The 20,104-nt window shown below is 44.9% G+C and overlaps 2 pseudogenes; one reads left to right on the forward strand and one right to left on the reverse strand.

The window, feature by feature from the left end:
- Window positions 1-7,337: 7,337 nt before the first annotated feature.
- Window positions 7,338-12,266, forward strand: LOC100344374 (Krueppel-like factor 4 pseudogene; annotated as a pseudogene).
- On the reverse strand, window positions 11,948-18,798 carry LOC100344627 (proline-rich nuclear receptor coactivator 1-like; annotated as a pseudogene).
- Window positions 18,799-20,104: the final 1,306 nt, after the last annotated feature.

Below are 20,104 nucleotides of genomic sequence, written 5' to 3' on the forward strand. Positions count from 1 at the left end.
CAGAAGGATATCATTTCACAATTCTGGAGGCTGGAAGTCTGATGTTGATGACAGAACTGTGAACCATTTCTGAACTTTGAGAACAAATCCCCTCCATGCCTCTCCCCTAGCTTCTAGTAGTTTCCTAGCAATCTTCAGCACTCATTGGCATTAAGATGCATAATTCTGATCTCTGCCTTTATGATATTCTCTCTAGATGCGTATTTGTCTCCAAAAGTCTTCTTTTTTCATAAGCACAGTAGTCATATGCATTGGAGACCATCCAAACCACCTCATTTTAAATTGATTTGCTCTATAACTATTCCATATTCAAGTAAGATATCATTCTAATATACCGGATGTTAGTACTTCAGCATATATATCGTAGACAGACATAATTCAACCCATACAGGAGAAAATATTTATTGTGAGTCTGCAGGCCAGATCTATTTATAGTTACAGTACACTCAGCTGGTCTTTGCAGCACTTTCTGAGATAGTCAATGTTTCATTATTGCTATTTTCCAGTTTGTTTTATGCCTTCTCTAAATGAATATATTTTGAGCTTTTATTGTGTGCCAGAAACACTGTGGATGACAGATTTTGGTCTTTATAGTTTTGCAATAGATTTTCATTTTTGTGCCACATTCCTCAATGTACACACTTATTAGGTAAGATAAAAAGAAAAAAGGTCAGATGCAACTTGAAAAACAATGCACAATTTTTTCAAAATAAAAAAAACATCAAATATAAAAGCTGCAATATCAGATCAGATACTTCAGCAGTGCCTTTAAAGCCCTTTCCTGCTAAAATACTCAGTGTTACAAGAAAAGATCTAACAATGATTAACCCAGTTTGACTTTTCATTTATTAGAAATAATGACTACCCATACTGAAAATGTGCTAATTGAGGAAGAATGCTTGCTAAAAGCCATTTTAGAAATAAAACATAAAAGTTATCTGTAGTATATTTGAACTTTTGTAGCATGAAAATAATTTAAAATATCAGTTGATAAAACAATTTGAGTATTTTTTATTGTTGCAACATATAGCTCTACTTCAACAGACATTTTAACATATAAGGGTAACTAAAAAGCTTCATGGAAAAATGCAATTAAAAGACAAGTTTGGGGGCTTGTGTTGTGTTGTGATGGGTTAAGGCACAGCCTGGAGCACAGGCATCCCATATGGGCGCTGGTTTGAGCCCTCGCTGCTCCACTTCTGATACAGCTCCCTGATGATGCTTCTGGGAAAGCAGCAGAAGATAGCCCAAGTGTTGGGTCCCTGCAACCTCCTGGCTTTGACCTAGCCCAACCCTGGCTGTTGTGGCTGTTTGGGGAGTGAATCAGTGGATGGAAGACCTCTTCCCACGCTCTGTTCACACCCCATAACTCTGCCCCTCAAATAAATCTTAAATAAATAAAAGACAAGTCTATTGGAGCTAACATTGTGGCATAATGGGTAAAGCTGCCACCTGGGACACCTGCATTCCATTTGAGTTCTGGTTAGTGTCTTGGTTGCTTCACTTCTAATCCCCGCTCCCTGCTAATGGCCTGGGAAAAGGAGCAGATGACTCCTCACCCATGTGGGTGACCAGGATGATTCTCCTGGCTTCAGCCTGGCCCAGGCCTGGCTATTGGGGCCATCTGGAAAGTGAACCAGCACATGAAAGATTTCTTTGTCTTACTCTCTCTTTATGTTAACTCTGACTTTCAAATAAGTAAATAAATCATTTTAAGTTTATTTTTGGCACAAAAGAATGCAATTTTTTATGATACAGAATTTTCAAGTGCTCTTTGAATATACCTCATATGCATGGGTTATAAAAATTTTTTCACCAAAATGAACTTATCTTTTAATTCCATTTTCCATACACTGAAGTACCCTCACACATTACTCTCCAACACTAAATAAGATGAATGTAATTTCATAACAAATGGTCAATGAATGTGTCCAAAAATGACTGTACATATTATTTGGCTAAATATTGAAATTTATTTATTTTAGTATAAAACAGATAGTATATAAAGCTAATTTATAATTTGATAATTTTGTATTCTCTAAAGGTTGCTGAAGACTGAGTCAAAATAAATATTTTACTTAAAATTACTCCATCACAAATCATCCAAAATTATGGGAAAATAAACAGTGGCTTGGGACAGGGGTTCAAGAGTGTTTATGTTACTTTGAAATGTGTTAGTGACTCATAAATAATTGTACTATGAAAATTAATGGTAAAACTAATCTTCAAACAGTACTTTATACTTTGTGTGTCTGTGTGTATACACACTGTTTAAGTATAGAGTTGATATTCTGTATATAAAGGTAATTAAAAGTGAGCCTTAATTAAGAATGGGATTGGGGAGGGAGCAGGAGATGGGATGGTTTGTGGGTGGTAGGGTGGTTATGGGGTAAAGAACCATTGTAATCCAAAAAGTGTACTTTTGAAATTTATATTTATTATATAACAGTTTTATATTAAAAATAGTGTGGAAATATAAGGTAATGAAAAGTTGTTTTCTAAATGTTAATCTAGTACAGCCACCTCCATAAAAAAGTCTTCCCAAACTCTAGGTGCCCTGCAGATGAAGTCTAACCTTCCGGGTATGAAACAGGTACATATCTTACCATTGTTGGTGGAAGCCTAGTAAGAAAAGTGATTTTTGATCCAGAAATGGAAATATGGATTAACTTATGGAAGAAAATGAATGGACATTCCATGTAGAGAAAGAATAGAGAAAAGCTATACTCTGAATGAGATTGGTGTGTTTGGCAGGTCCAAAGAAGGAGATAATTTACATAGGTACTACAGGATGGTTGAGATGAATATGTACATAACTTCAGACTCTGGAGAAATATAAATGACAAGCTAATTTTATTAGTTCTTTATTATGCAACTTTCCATAAAAATGAGCACATTAATTACATGATTAATCTGCATGACGATGAGCAATACTTCAATATTTTTGAGCCTTCATGTTTATTATGGACATATTGAAATATTGGCTTATGGCCCTTTAATATCTGTAACTTCCACAAAAATCCATGAGCCCCAAATTCAAAGAGCCTTATCACATGATAGTCAAAAGTGTTGAACCAAATTTAATGTATATACTCATATGTCTAAGTGATCTTGGAAACTCCATTGCAGCATGAGAAAAGCCTGGAGCTATGGAGGTAATTCACACACATTATCCTCGGTCCATGACTCTACAGCTCTATCTCACTGCCTATCAAACACCCTGATTTGTATACTATGAACCATTTGAGCTCCTGGATGTAAAGCCAACGCTGTGCTAATTTTAGATTTAAGAAAACTGATGCTCAGAGACAGGAACACCAAAGTCATAAAACTAGTGAGGTGGTCAATGAGACAGATCAAGCCAATTGTATTTAAAAACCTATATGCTTTAAGCTTTTCTCATATTTATTTTTTAAACCTAGAAATATTCCCATATCATTCATGATCAATTTATTTTCCCTACTTCTTCACCAATTTGTTGAGTTTACCAGTCTCAGTACGTGACTTTTTTCTCTTAGAACGCCAAAGTATGCTTTTTTTTTTTTTTAAGATTTATTTATTTGAAAGAGTTACACACAGAAGGAGAGGCAGAGAGAGAGAGAGAGAGAGAATTGTCTTCCATCCGATGGTTCACTCCCCAATAGGCCCCCTTCAATGGGCATGCCTGCTGCCACAGGGTCGTTGCCCCCACTCCCCGTGAGGTCCCCAGCAGCCGCCCTGTCTTTCATCGGCCACCCCCCCCACCTCCCCCGCCCCGGCGGCACATCATTGGACACCCGGAGCAGAGCCCAGCAGCCGCTACGTCAATGCTGCCACCCCTGGACGTTTCCTCCTGCGCCTTCCTGGGGCACCCGTGCTGCCACCGCGTTTTGGGGCCTCCAGTGATGTCCCCAGCGCTGCCACCTCCTTCCTCGGGCACCCCAGCTTCTACCGCGATTTCGGCTCCCCTGCGCGGCCCAGAAGCACCGCAGACTACTTACTCGACAACCCCGTGGCCAAGTCTCCGAGCACCCCACGTGTCTCCCAGCAGGCGCGCATTATTGGGCCCCCGCGTGACCCTCACCCCCCGCTGCCGGTGTGGTCTGTGGGACCCCACGTGGCCCACAGCAGCCGCTGCTTCCTTCATTGACACCTCCGCAGCCACCATGTCTTTGCCCCCTGCCCCCCGCCCCCCCGCCCCAGAGGGTCCCCAGCAGCCGCATTGTCATAGCCTCCAGCCCAGGTGCCGCCTCCTTCTCCTTCCTAGGGCAACCTCTCAGCCACAGCATCATTGGGCCCCAGCACAGTCACCAGCCACTGCTGCCTGGTAACTCGGCACTCCTGCTGCCACCGCATCATCGGGCGCACCGAGGGTTCACCAGCAGCCGCCGCCGCGTCATTGCCCTCCCCCACCACACGTCGCGCCGCCGCCACCGCCACTGCCGCCACCACCACTGCCACCGCCGTTTTCTCCTTCCGCAAGGCCCACAGCAGGCACCGCCTCCTCCTTTGGGCACACAGGAAGCTGACTTCTCTTTGGCTCCCCTTCGCGGCCCACAGCAGCCAAGGCATCCTTCCTCTGGCCCCCACGCTACTGCCACGTTTTTGGGCCGCACCCCGCACAAGGCTGCTGTCTCTGAGTCTTTGGGCCCCCCGCGCGTTCCCCAGCAGCCAATGCCTCCTTCCTCTGGCACCCCACTGCCGCCGCATTATTGGGCCCCTGCAAAGGCCTCAGCCGCCGCTGCCTTGTTCCTCAGGCACCCCCGTGGCCACCGCATCTCTGGGCCCGCTGTGCAGCCCAGAGCAGCCCTTTCCCTCTTCCTCAGGCACACCCGAAGTCGCGGCATCTTCGGCTCCCAAGCGGCCCACAGCAGCCACCGGTCCTCCTTTGTGCACCTCCGTGGCACAAGTCTATGAGATCCCCTGTGCGGCCCACAGCAGCTGCGTCATTGCCCCCCCCCCCCAACTCCATGTCCAGCCTCTGCCTCCTTCTCCTCCCTTGGGCCCCCCGCTGCTTCCGCATCTTTGGGCCCCAGTGTCCGACACAGCAGCTGCGGCCTCCTTCATAGGGCACCCCTGCTCTCGCAGCTTCTTTGGGGCCCCTGTGCTGCCCACAGCAGCAGCTGCCGCCTCCTAATTCGGGCACCTCTGTGGACACCACGTCTTTGGGCCCGCCGCAAGGCCCCATCAGCCACCATGCCCTTGGGCCCCTGTGCAGCCCACAGCAGCTGCTGTCTCACTCCCTCCTCAGGCACCTCCTCTGTCACTGCGCCTTTGGGCACACTGCGCGGCCCACAGCCGCCACTTCCTTACTCGGGCACACCCGTTGGCACTGCGTCATTGTGCGGGAACCCCGACCCCAGCCTCCGCCACCTCCTTCCTTGGGTACTCTCGCTGCTACCATCTTTGGGCCCCTTCGCGGCCCACAGCAGCAGCCACCGCCCTCCTCGGGCACTGCTGCTGCCACCAAGTCTTTGGGCCTCCCACATGGTCCTTCATCGGCCACCACCGCTGAGGCCACATCATTGGGCATCCCAAGCAGGGCCCAGCAGCCGCCTTGTCATTGCTGCCACTGGTGGCGGCTGCTTTTTTCTCCTTTCTGGGGCGCCCATGCTGACACCGAGTCTTTGGGTCCCTCGTGCTGTCCCCAGCACCACCACCTCCTTCCTTGGACACACCCATAGCCTCCACGTCTTGGGCTCCCCTGCGCAGCCCAAGCAGCCGGTGATTCCTTCCTCCGGGATCTGTACTCTTGCTGCATCTCTGGGCGCCCTGCGGGGGTCCACAACCACAGCCGCTGCCTCCTTATGCAGGGCCCCAGCTGCCCTTCACATCGTCGGGACATCGCGTGGCCCCCAGCAGCCGCTGCCTCCTTCCTCGGGCACCTCTGCTGCCGCCACGTCTGTGGGACACCGCGAGGCCCACAACAGCAGCACATCCTTCCTTGGGCACCGCCGCTGCCACCGAATCTTCGGGGCCCCCGCGTGTCTCGAAAAGCCGCTCCGTGGCCACCTCTGTGTCCCTGTGGGGCCCACAGCAGCCGCCGGGTCCTTCATCAGCCACCCCCATTGGCGCCGCGTCATTGGGCACTCGGGCGCAGGCCCCAGAAGTCTCCAGTCATTGCTCCCACCCCTGGCCGCTTCCTCCTTCCCGGGGAACCCATGCTGCCACCCCGTCTTTCGGCCTCTCCTGCCGTCCCCACCCGCGCCACCTCCTTCCTCGGGAACCCCAGTAGCCGCACGTCATTGGGCCTCCGCATAGTCCCCAGCAGCAGTCGACTCTGGCACCCCTGCTGCCTCCGCATTATTGGTCCCCTGAGCAGCGCACAGTAGCCACCGCTCTTTGCGTCCCCTGCGCAGCCCCCAGCCGCTGCCGCCTCTTTCCTGGGGCACCCCCGCTTCCGACGTGTCATTGCCCCCGCCCCCCCGCTGACCCCTTCTCCTTCCTCGGGCATCCCCTCTGCTGCCCCCTCTTCCGGTCACCTGCGCGGTCCCCAGCAGCCGCCAGCCACTTTCTCGGGCACGCCCGCTGCCCTGCATCATTGGGCGTCCCACAGGGTCCCCAGCCGCTGTAGCATCATTGCCGCCCCACCCCATGAGGTCGCCGCTGCCGCCTTGTATTCTTCCCGCACCCCAGCTGTGGCTCCGGTTTTGGGCCCCCACGCAGACCCCAGCATTCCCCGCCTCCTTCCTAGGGCTCCGCCGCGTGGCTCCCAGCAGCCGCTTTCTCCTTACCGCCTCCCGTCCCCGCTGCCGCCGCGTCATTGGACCCTGCATGGCCCCCAGCAGCCGCAGCTTCATTGCGCCCGCCCCGCCGCCTCCTCCTCAGGCACCTCCACTGCCCCGCGGCCTCCCACAGCTGCAGCGTTTTTGGGCCTGCCACCTCCTTCCTCTGGCGCCCCCCTGCTGCCGCTTCGTTGGGACCCCTTCCTGACCCCCAGCAGCCGCGGCTTCATTGCCCGCCGCCGCCGCCACCTCCTTCTTACTCGGGCACTCTCGCTGCCACCGCGTTTTTGGGCCCCCGCGCAGCCCCCAGCCGCCGCCGCCTCCTTCCACGGGCACCTCCGCGGCCGCAGCGTCCTTGGTCCCCCGCGCGGGCCCCCTCAGTTGCCGCATCTTTGGGTCCCCTGCCTGGCCCACAGCAGCGGCCGCTTCCTTCCTTGGGCGCCCTAGCAGCCGCCGTGTCTTTGGGCAGTTTTCACACTTTTCAGTGTTCCTGTGATTTTCCACACCATGTCTCACTATGTATTGTCAGTTTTCAATGAATTCTGACTGCAATATTTTGGGATACGTCCTTCTGTGACCGTCATACATCTTGCACAAGATCAGATACTTGCATCCTACATCTTAAAGCGACTGATGCCCCTCTTTCCATTTAACTCAAAACTTATCACAAGCAAATTATTGTACTCATTGCTTCCGTGTCTGACCATCATCCTTTGCACAGAAACGTTTCTCCGAACGTGCTGTATGAACTTTGTCAATGAACAAGAATGAATTTGCATAAAAGTTAAGCTGCTTCTGACTTTCCATCCAAAGCAGAATTTTTCAATCTTCTGAACCCTGGCAGCAGCAGCATCTTCTATTAAGCAAAATCTCTTTGGAAAATTTGAAGACTCACAAATAAATATATCAGGATTATAATCCAATTGTAGATAAAATCCTTCAACTGTTGCTCTACCCCATCCCTTACAATTAATTGAATAATTAATTACATTAAAAGAATTCCAATCAGACACAGAAGCTTGGACCTCAATTTTTGGTGAACACTAATTTTTGATCTTATTAGAAAGCATTTAAACGGAACTAATATAAAAATGAAAAAAAAATTAAAGATTTTATTTATTTATTTAACAGGTAGAGTTACAGAAAGTGAGAGAGAGAAAGAGAGAGATCTTGCTTCTGTTGGTTCACTCCCCAAATGGCCGCTACAGCCGGCACTGCACTGATCCGAAGCCAGGAGCCAGGTGCCTCTCCCTGGTCTCCCACGCGGGTGCAGGCACCCAAGCACTTGGGCCATCCTCCACTGGAGGGCCACAGCAGAGAGCTGGGCTGGAAGAGGAGCAACCGGGACTAGAACCCGGTGCCTATATGGGATGCCAGCGCCGCAACCGGAGGATTAACCAAGTGAGCCATAGCGTCGGCCCTGAAATATTCTTATTGTACAAAAAAGAAATTTATTACAGGTCAATTGTTGGTTCATTTTCCCCTTCATATTCTCATAAATTGTGGTTGCAAGATTAGCTCCATTTGCTATTGGAAAGGATTTTAAAATAAATTCACTTATTTGTCCAGATCATGTACAAAAGCTTATCTAAAACCCAGAAAAAAATGGTGACCATTTTGATGATGTCAAATGTCCACGAACAAGCTGTAAACCATAATTCTACTAATTTTTATTTGAATTCAATAGCAATGATTACATTACTCTTTTCACAAAAGTGAGTTTAGATTGCACACTAGAAGTTCTTCAGGCTGGATATTGTTTTAATTTCAGACTTAGCACAGGTTGTTATTTGTCAAATTATATAGCTTCTCTAAAATCATGCCTATCTTATCACAATAGACAATTTATAGGTACATGAAATTTGATTTCTGCTTTTAAAAATTGTTTTCCCCAATTTGGCACAGAAATTGTTCAAACTAAATTCAGATAGGATCAAATTTTCAGCTTTGAAAGTATTTTTAAATAACCAATAAAATCATAATTCTGCTGTTGAGTAAATGCTGTTGAGTGGAATAAAAATAATCAGAATTACTTTGTTAGCTATCCAATGGTAAAGCATTTTTCAATCTTTTTATTTTTATTTTTTGACAGGAAGAGTGGACAGTGAGAGAGAGAGAGAGAGAGAGAGAGAGACAGAGAGAAAGGTCTTCCTTTTGCCATTGGTTCACCCTCCAATGGCCGCTGCGGCCGGTGCACCACGCTGATCCGATGGTAGGAGCCAGGTACTTATCCTGGTCTCCCATGGGGTGCAGGGCCCAAGTACTTTGGGTCATCCTCCACTGTACTCCCTGGCTACAGCAGAGAGCTGGCCTGGAAGAGGGGCAACGGGACAGAATTCGGCATGCCCGGACCGGGACTAGAACCCTGTGTCAGCGCTGCAAGGCGGAGGATTAGCCTAGTAAGCCACGGCGCCAACCAGCATTTTTCAATTTTTAACATCGTTTGTAGTTTTATTAAGCTTCTTCCATACCACTGCTTTGTTTTTCATAGCTATCAAAATGAATGTGATACCCTTGTCACAAAAAGAAGTTACTATTAAAAAAACTAATTCTCATTATCATGAAGAATTTATCCCAGCAACACAGATTGATTAAATATGATATATATTCACAGAGTTCATTTAAATATATGCTAGAAGAAAAATGCATAGTCATATTCATTAATGCTGAAAGGCACTTAACAAATTAATGTCCACTATTTTGTATAATATAGATACATGATTTATTATATCATATTAAATTGATGAATATTTCCAGCCTCATGAAATTGTTCAACTCAGTCAACCAAAAATTGGCCCCATGTTTAAAGGAGAAATAAGAAGCATAATTCTAAAATATAAGAGAATTTCATAAAAAGTGTTCTACCACAATTGCTATTATTATTATTATCATTTGATATTGTTCTGGCATTACCAACAAATGCAAAATAGGCAAGAAATTAGAGGTGTACTCATTGGGGTAGGCTAAGAAAAGCGTTATAGATAGTGCTTGCATCCTGGAAAACACAGAAATAAACATAAACAGTAAAAATGTGAAATGATGGCTGCGTACAAATTAGACAGCAGGAGAGTTAACAGATAAATGACAAGGTAGAAAACATAACGGGCTGCAGTTCCCTGGCCAGGGAGAAGGAGCGCGGCTGGGGGCCCGTGGGGACAGAGTCGGTGGCACCTGGAGCCAGAGTTGCCCCACCTCGCCCCTCTGCCCCGCTCTGGGACCTATCCCCCGATCCCCCAGTGGCCTGGGCCTAAGGCAGCAGGGGCCCGCCCAGCCCCCAGTACTCCCCGCCCTGTGCCACCACGGAGTCTGCAGCTCCGCGCCAGCGCGGCCTTGCTCACCTGGCAGCGCCCCCGCCCCTCCCCCCGCAGCCCTGGCCACCGCCACAGTGACTGCGACAGGGGCGGGAAGGTGCTGAATGGAAAAGAGACAGCCTGGCCACCGGACCTACTACTCACCTTGTTGATTCTCTGTTTTTATAAGAGTTTACAACTTTTCCAAGAACTTTTGTACACTAAGAAACATTTTTAAAACAAGACACCTTCAATTTATATTTAATCGAAAGCAACAGCATCTCGGGCAATTCCGGGGTTTTGGATTTGTCTTTGTTTCTAAGGGCCCCCCTTCCCTGGCTTTGCGGTTCGGGTAGCCTCACTGCTTCGGGCTCCCGGGTACTGTCTGGGCCCCCACGTTACTGAGGCAGCCACCCAGGCGCCCGGCGGGCCTGACGTGGCTGTCAGCGAGGCACTGCTCTGCTCCTTCTCCACGTTCGCGTCTGGCCCGGCAGGAAGGGAGGAGACACTGCGGCCAGCAAGTGTCCCGAATAACCGCTGGCGGCAGAAGGTCTCTCACATGAAGGGACTTCCTCTAGTGCTTCCAGGCCGCCCCTATGACCTGCCGGCGGCGACTGTGGCCACAGACCTGGAGAGCAGCAGAGCCATTGTGGCTTGTGGCAGCCTGGCGCTCTTACCGCGGAGGGAGACCGAGTAGTTCAGCGACCTCCTGGATCTAGACTTTATTTTGTCCACCTCGCTGTCCCATCAGGAGTCGGTGCCCACCACCATCGCTTCATCCTCGTCCTCCCGTCTAGCACCGGGCCCGCCAGCGCGCCCTCCACCTGCAGTTTCAGCTACTGGATCCGCGCCGGGGACGACCCGGGCATGGTGCCGGTCGGCATGGGCGATGGCCTGCCCTGTGGCCAGGAGTCTGCATCCCCTCCCACGGCTCCCTTCAACCTGGCGGACATCAACCACCTGAGGCCTCAGGTGGTTTCCTGGCGGAGCTCCTGCAGCCTGAATTGGATCCCGTGCACATCCTGCCCCAGCCGCCAGGTGGCGGGCTGATGGACAAGTTTGTGTTGAAGGCTCCCAGAGCATGCCTGGCTAGTAATGCAGCCTGTTGGCTATCAGTGTTAGCAAAGGCACCCATGACAGCAGCCACCCAGTGGTGGTTGTGCCCTACAGCAGTGGGCCATGGAGCCTGTGCCCCAAGATTAAACAGGAGGCCTCTTCTTGTGCACCCTAGGATGGTCCCTGGAGGCCACTTGGCTACTGGACCCTTCCTCTCAGCAAAGGCCACCTGCCTACTGCAGACGACTTTCTCTTGGGGCAGCAGCTCCCCAGCAGGACTACCTGGGCCCTAGGTGCTAAGGAAGCGCAGAGCTGCTGGGACTGTCACCCTGCCCTGTCACTCCCCAGGGGCCTCCATCCTGTCCTACTGGACCAGATGCAGCCATCGGTGCTGCCTCTCCAATACCAAGAGCTCACACCACCTGGTTCCTGCTTGCCAGAAGAGCCCAAGCCAAACGGGGAGAAGGTGGTGGCCCCGAAATAGGACAGCCACCTACACTTGGTGATTACTTGGACTGTGGCAAAACCTACACAAAGAGTTCTCATCCCAAGGCACACCTGGGAACCCACACAGGTGAGAAGCCCTGTCACTGAGAATGGGATGGCTGTGGGTGGAAGTCTGCCGGCTCTGAGGAACTGACTAGGCACTACCGCAAACACACCAGGCACCACCCATTCTAATGCAAGAAGTGAAACCAGGCATTCTCCAGGTCAGACCACTTCACCTTACACATGAAGAGGCACTTTTAAACCCCCGACAGTGGACAGGACCCACACTGCCAGAAGAGGATTCAGTATTTTTTGCTTTCACGCTGTCTTCCTAAGGAGGGGGTAGCGTAAGCAGAAAGCCCTACAATCATGATCAAGTTCCCAATGAGCCAACTTGTGAATGGATAATCAGGAGACAGGAGGAATCCTGTCGGCAAAAATCCAAGAGCATTTGGGGTCTGTGACTGGATCTTCTACCATTCCAATTCCAAATCCAACTTGAATATTCCTGGATTTAACAAGGGACGCCCACGGTGGTAACTGGAAGTTGTGGATATCAGGGAATCAATTAGATCCATGAGTTGGGGGTGAGACCAGAATTCCCTTGACTTATGATTTGATGCAATATAAGTGTAAAAATCATCTTGTATTCTATTTGCCTTCTAAAAGCCTAATGGCTTTAACATGTTACAAGAAGAAAGACATTCAGGTTCAGAAAATATGCATTTATAGCCTAAATGATGCTGCTTGGTGAGTGTTATTATTGTAAAGGTAACAAATGAGGAAGCCAAAGTTCTCAAACTGCCGCATACATTGACAAGGAAAATCTATTTTTGTCTTTTGATCTATATGTATGACTTAAGTCGGGTAAATAGACCTGGTTTAAGTTCCTTAACATTTTGATGTAGTCTGCTATGCACTGTGGTTTCAGATGTGCAATAATTTGTACAATGGGGTTATTCCCAAAAATGTCTTAAGCAGAACAAATGTTTTTTTATATAGTTCCTTGTCTTAAAGCGAACTTCTATTTTGTATATTTGTAAATACAAAGTAAAAAAATAACATTTTGTGGAATTTGTACTTTGCATACTTAAGGTGAGAAAGGTTTTAAAAAAAACCTGTTTCCTTTGAAAAAAAAAAACAGAATGGAAGAAAATATCCCATTAGCAAATACAAAGAAAAATGTAATTGAAACACAGAAAGACAATAAAAAGCATCTGTTTATATGTAGCTTTTTAAACTGATCTTTTGTACTCTTACAATGCATCAAGGCAGCTTTCCAGATCTGTAGCAACATCCAAGGGTCCAGGGAGTTGGGAAAAAATATGTTTTACATATGTATTGAAATCTGAAATCTTAAGTTTGAATTTCAGCAGTGTTTTCAAGTGCACTGCCATTAGCTCCCCGTTTTGGTTGCAATTTTCAATATGGCTTCCAATCCAGTGACTAGGAGGCTCTGTAAGAACAGTAGGAGAAGGTAGATCACTACATTTCACACCAGCATAATTTTCCTTTTGTCCCACTTCAGTTAGAAATGCTGATTTCTTCAAATGCATAATTTTACTGTCCTTTGTATTTTTAAAAGGCCTTTTATTTCCTGCTTTTGAATTCTATAAAGATGAAACATACTCTTGCCAAAAGTTACCTTTGTTTCTTTTTGTAGGAGTGATCTTGGTTACTGGAACTTATATTTGCTTTTCTGTCTTTATTTTTCGTTGTTCACGCAAGTGTATACCATTAACAAGCTGGCTGGTGGAAAGGGTAACTTTCTCTGATTTTCCTATCTTTGATTTTAAAACCTCTTTTCTGAGCGGGTGTAGTCCAGGTGCTGGGAGTTGCAGTTGGCTTGTGGTTCCAGGAGCTGGGCCCTAGAAGGTGGCCTGGCCTGGGACCTCCTGAGCCCTGCTCTGGCCTGCCACCGGTCTCCAGTAACCCTCCAGACTCGTCCAGTGTGGCTGACGCTAGTGGAAGCAGTTGGGCAGCTGATCCACCAGACTGGCCCATACCTTCTTTCTCCGCTTCTTCGGCGCTGCCCTATGGGTGCCTCCAGCCATCCAGAGGCTGCAATTGGGCAGAGCTGCTGGAGCTCGAGGCTGGGGGATCACACAGGAGCCTTTCCCTCCTAGAAGTAAGGAAGGAAAAGGGTGGGGGCAGCGCCTGAGGGTCTGGGGTCTGAGGTAAAGGTGGTAGAGCTGTAGTCACCATCAGGAGTAGCACGAAGTAAATCTGAGCAGAAAAGCCAAGCGGCACAACCTGGCCGCCCAGTAGGAATGGCTCCTGCTGTGGGACCGAGATAATGGTTATAGCTCTAGGGAGCAAGTGGCTCAGCAAAAAGAGGAGGAGGAAGTGAAGCCAGTGACTGCTGGGCAGTGGAGGCAACTAGATTTGCAGAAGAAAATTTTTCATATAAACAATCTAATAAAGCATCTCAAAATCCTGAAAAAGTATAACACCACAAAACAAAAGTTAGTGAAAGACTAGAAATATCACTGATAGAAAAATAGCGAATGAAATAGAGTCTAAAAATACAAATATTCAATGAAATGAAGACTTGTTTTCTTGAAAGTATCAGAAACTCAACAAACTTGTGGCTGGACTGATCAAGATAAAAAGAGAAGAATGCAAATTAATAATAATAAAGATACAAAGGAATCTTGCAAAACTGATACCAGAGAAATATGAAGGATTATTAGAGACTATCATAAACAACTATATACCAAGAATGTGGAAAACCTAAGATAAATGAATACATTTCTTCAAACATATAATATATCAAAATTGTACCATGAACAAATGGAAAACTTGAGTGCACCAATGACTAATAGTGAAGTTGAATCAGTTAATGAAATTCCCCAATGAATAAAAACCTAGGACTTGATGGTTTTGCTGCTGAATTCCACTAAAATTTTAGGGAATAATCTTTTCAAGCTTTTCCAGAAAGCAGGAATCCCTCTAAATCCATCTGAAGAGGTAACTTTCCCTGATACCAAAACCAGATAGGAACATAACAACCAAAAAAGAAACTGTAAACATGCAGAAATTCTGAACAAGATATTAGCAAATAGAATACAACAGCACATTAAATTATCATTCACCATGAACATGGGAAATTTTTCCAAGGATTATTCAACATATAAAAATCAGTACATGTAATGCATCACAAAAGAATGAAAGATTCAAATCTTTTACAATCATCTCAATGGATGCAGCAAAAAGCATCTGATGGTATTCTACTTCCAAAATCTCAAAGAAATTAAGTATGATAGTTTCATAGATCAATATAATAAATGCTAAACAAGTATTGACATACCAGAGTAGATATGTTAAATTGGGAAACACTGAAGATTTTTCTTTTACTATCTAGCACAAAAAAAGAATATCTACTCTTATTTCTCTCATAAATGTAGCATAAATCTTAGCCAAAGGAATAAGGAAAAAATAAAAAAAGAATTAAAAGATCATATAAGTAGGAAAGAAAGAAATCAAAATTTCCCTGTTTGCAGATTATATGTTTCTGTATATAGAAACACCTACAGATTCTACCAAGAGGCTATAAGACTTGATAAAGAAATACAGTAAAGTTACAGGACACAAATTCAACACACAAAAATTAGTAGCAGTTTTATATGTCAATAACAAACACATTGATAAAGAAATCAGAGAAGTAGTATCTTACATGATAGCTACTACAAAACAAAATATCTAGTAGTCAATTTATTTTTAAGATTTAATTATTTATTTGAAAGTCATAGTTACACACAGAGAGAAGGAGAGACAGAAAGAGAGATGTCTTGCATCTGCTGGTTCACACCCCAATTGGCCACAATAGCCAGAGCTGCGCTGATCTGAAGCCAGAAACTTCTTCCGGGTCTCCCAAATGAGTGTAGGGGCCCAAGATCTTGAGCCATCTTCTACTGATTTCCCAGGCCACAGCAGAGAGCTGGATAGGAAGTGGAGCAGCTGGTACTGGCCAGCGCCCATGTGGGATCTTGGCACTGCAGGTGGAAGTTTTACCTGCTATGCCACAGCACAAACCCCTAGTAGTCAACTTAACCAAGGTTATGAATGACCTCTACAGGGAAAATTTCAAAATGTTGATGAAAAATTAAAGAAAAAAAAGAAATGCCTTTAATGTTCAAGAACTGGAGAGTTTATATTATTAAAAGTTAACATGGCTGGCGCCACAGCTCACTTGGCTAACCCTCTGCCTGCGACGCCTGCACTCTGGGTTCTGGTCCTGGTTGGGGCACCAGATTCTGTCCCAATTGCTCCTCTTCCATTCCAACTCTCTGCTGTGGCCCAGGAAGTCAGTGGAGAATGGCCCAAGTGCTTGGGCCTTGCACCCACATGGGAGACCAGGAGGAGGCACCTGGCTCCTGGCTTCAGATTGGCGCAGAGCGCTGGCTGCAGCGCACCAGCTGTAGCGGCCATTTGGGGGATGAACCAACTGAAGGAAGACCTCTCTCTCTCTCTCTCTCTCTCACTGTCTAACTCTGCCTGTCAAAAAAAATAAAAAAGTGAACACTACCCATAACTGACTTACATATTCAATCCTATCTCTTTCAAAATAACAATAGAATTTTTTACATAGTTATAAAAAGAATTCCTAAAATTCATATAAACACACAGGACCCTGAATAGACAAAGCAATCTTGAGCAAAAAGAAAAAATCTCGCTGCATTCCTAATTTCCTAATGGCTAATTTCAAAAAATACACAAAAATCTTGCATATGATCCTGCTGAACTATGTTTTTTTTTTTACATGTAGTCATTATTTAGTGGAACATTAAGCCTTTGATTATTGTGTAAATTTAAAATGTTAACTCAAAAAATGCACATAGCTATTATGACCAAAACAGCATGTTTCTGGCATAAAAAGCAAACACATATAACAATGGAATGGCATAGAGATTTCAGAAATAAATATTCACATCTATAGCCAAGGAATTCTTGACAAATTTGCCAAAACACATATTGGAAAATGAACAGCCTTTTCAATACGTAGTGATCCAGAAGAGTGATTCTTGAAGCCTACTTCTCACCACATACAAAAACTGAGTCAAATGAATTAAAAGCCTGACTTATTAGATCTGAAACTAGGAAACAACTAGAAGAAAACCTAGAGAAAATATTTCAAGATAAACTATGAAACTTTCCCATAGCAAAAGAAATAACAGATTGAAGAGACAATCTACAAAATGTATAGATATTTTGAACATCATTCATCTAACAAAAGATTAATACCTAGTACATATAAATAACTGAAAGAACTGAATACTGTTTTCCTAGATGCTAGGACACCCATGCCCCTTGTCAGGCTGCCTGGATTCCATTCCAGCTCTGGCTCCTGATTCAACTTTCCAACAATGCTGATCTTGGGAGGCAGTAATTGAGTGATGGCTCAAGTAATTTAGTTGCTGCCTCCAACATGGCAGACTGGTCATTTTCCTAACACCTGGCTCATGCCAGAGGCCAGCCCTGGCTGTTGTGGGCATTTGAGAGTAAAAAAAAAGAGTGGACAGAGTTTCTCTCTCTCTCTCTCGCTTTCCCTCTCTCTCTCTGCCTCTATATGTGTGTGTGTTTGTCTGTGTCTGTGTGTCTGTTTATATATATCTGTCTTCCTCTCTTTCGCAGACTTTGACATAAATATTATATATTTTTAAATGACAGAATAAACAAAAAGACAACACAATTAAAATTAGAAAAGAATGTAAACAGATATTTCTGTAAACAAAAATTCAAATGGCTAACAATTGCATAAAAAATGCTTGATATCATTAGCCAATTTGGAAATGAAAATAAAAATGACAATAAGATGTTATCTCACATTAGTTATATTGGTAATTATCAAAAAGGAAGAAAAGTAACAAATTCCAGTGAGAATATGGAGAAATTCGAACTTATACACTGTTGGTGGGAATGATGCCTACCCATGGATGAATAGATAAGGATAATGTGGAACAGACACTCAAAGCAACAGTATTCTTTTATGGAAAAGAGTGAAATTCTGTCATTAACAGCATAAAGGATTGATCTAGAGGACATTTTGTTAAGTGAAGTAAATTAGACCCAGGAAGAGAAACCCCATATATTCCCTCATATGTGGAATAAAAAAAGTAAGTCTATATGAATATAGGAAGCAATAGGTTAAGACTGGGAAGGGGGTGGAAGGAGGTAAGAGAGGCAGAGCAAAGTTGGATAAAGGGTACCAAAACAAAAATAATAAGCAATAGATTCTAAATTAGCATAACACAGTGGGGTGTGTATTTATTTGTATGATGATGTTCTCAAGAAATATTTGAAATTTAAACATCTTTTTTCTCAATTTAATTCAAGCAATATACTCTTAAAAAGTGAGAAAAATGTCAATATCTCAAATGGAGATGTGTGTGATATCACAATTAATAGAAAAATAAAGAAAAACTAAACTATAGAGATAGAACCAATCACCCTCATGCAGTTGGAATTTTCTTTTTGTTCAATATGTGAAATGACTTCCACTGAGCATCATTAATATGCATTTATGGCATCATTGCTAAAAGCTTCTATCTATTCCCTCTAGAAATTATTGAGCCTTCTGCATCATTGCTGGTTTGATGATCTGCAAATAAAGCTGGATTAAGGCACTTACCTGATTGTACTGCAACAGTTCCTGATGATGCAAGCTGAGAGATGCTTGAAGTAAAGTTTTCTGAAATATCTCCAGTATTGACCCTGGAAAAAAAGGGGGGCCATGAAAGTATGTGAAATTCACCCAAGGAGGTGAGATAGGGTTACATTGATTCCATTTTTCCTCTTCTGCATCAGTAAGAATGAAGGACTCTGTAGTGAGTTATGAATGTAGATTCCTGTCCTCTACTCTGCTGTCACCATCCTGGATGCCTTCCCATTACCATGTGTCTATAACAGCAGTGAAAGCTCATGCCCCTACTAGGACTATGCTCCACCCTCAGGAATGCAGTCCACAGCACCACTGCCCCTAGAGGCTCAGCTGAAATTGCACACAGGTGCTTGGAGGACTTCTGTTGCATCCCAATTGCAGACACTGAATCTGTAGCTGTTCTACCATCTTAGGCTTCTGGACCACTGCATTTTGATGACATTCACCAAAAGACACACAGCAATAAATTTCAGCCCAGCCCAAACTAAGCCAACATCATGGCACAAACCAGTAGTGTACCAACATTATACCGCCCACTATTCATGTGTCTTGACAGCGGCTTCTCCCTTTTTTGCCATTTCCTCTTACATCTGCACATAGTGTGCCGAAGGTCATTTCTCAGGTGTTTGACTATAGGATGAAAGTGTCCATTGGACTATGTCCAGGTCCCTGAACCTAAATACTGGGAGAGAAAAATGCAAAATCAGAACTAAGATCAGTTTTGCCACTTGGAAATAATGGAAAATATTTTCTCCTCATTGCTTTTTTAGAGCATTTAATTGAAAAATTTTTATATGAAAGTTATTTCTCTGCTTGTGTAAGTACTTTCTAATGGTATGTAAGCCTTTTTTTAAACTTTTATTTAATGAATATAAATTTCCAAAGCACAGCTTATGGATTACAATGGTCCCCGCTCCCATAACTTCCCTCCCACCCGCAACCCTCCCCTTTCCTGCTCCCTCTCCCCTTCCATTCACATCAAGATTCATTTTCAATTCTCTTTATATACAGAAGATCAGTTTAGCATATATTAAGTAAATATTTCAACAGTTTGTACCCATATAGAAACACAGAGTGAAAAATACTGTTTGAGTACTAGTTACAGCATTAAATCACAATGTGATAGTGAAGAGAAATCATAATTAAATGAAGAATTCAGTAGATCAAATGACAAACACATTAGAAAGCCTTAAAAACAGAATGGGTGAAGCAGAAGAAAGAATATCGGACTTAGAAGACAGAGCACAGGAAAATATACAATCAAACCAAAGAAGAGAAGAGGAAATTAGAAATCTAAAAAATATTGTCGGGAATCTTCAGGATACTATTAAAAAAACCAACATTCGGGTTCTAGGAGTTCCTGAAGGCATGGAGAGAGAGAAAGGATTAGAAGGCCTTTTTAGTGAGATATTAGCAGAAAGTTCCCCAGGTTTGGAGAAGGACAGAGACACCCTAGTACAGGAAGCTCATAGAACAGCTAATAAACATGACCCAAAGAGATCATCACCTTGACACGTTGTAAGTAAACTTATCACAGTGAAACAGAAAGAAAAGATCCTAAAATGTGCAAGAGAGAAACGTCAGATTACTCTCAGAGGATCTCCAATCAGACTCACAGCTGACTTCTCATCAGAAACCCTACAAGCTAGGAGGGAATGGTGAGATATAGCCCAGGTACTAAGACAGAAAAACTGCCAGCCCAGAATATTATATCCTGCCAAGCTCTCATTTGTGAATGAAGGTGAAATAAAGACCTTTCATAGCAAACAGAAATTGAAAGACTTTGTGGCCACTCGTCCAGCCCTGCAAAAGATGCTTAAAGATGTGTTACACCCAGAAACACAGAAACATGGCCATCAATATGAAAGAAGGTAAATGAATGAAACCTCAAAGCAAAAGATCAC

This window comes from Oryctolagus cuniculus, chromosome 19 (assembly GCF_964237555.1).
Source record: "Oryctolagus cuniculus chromosome 19, mOryCun1.1, whole genome shotgun sequence".
NCBI classification, from domain to species: domain Eukaryota; kingdom Metazoa; phylum Chordata; class Mammalia; order Lagomorpha; family Leporidae; genus Oryctolagus; species Oryctolagus cuniculus.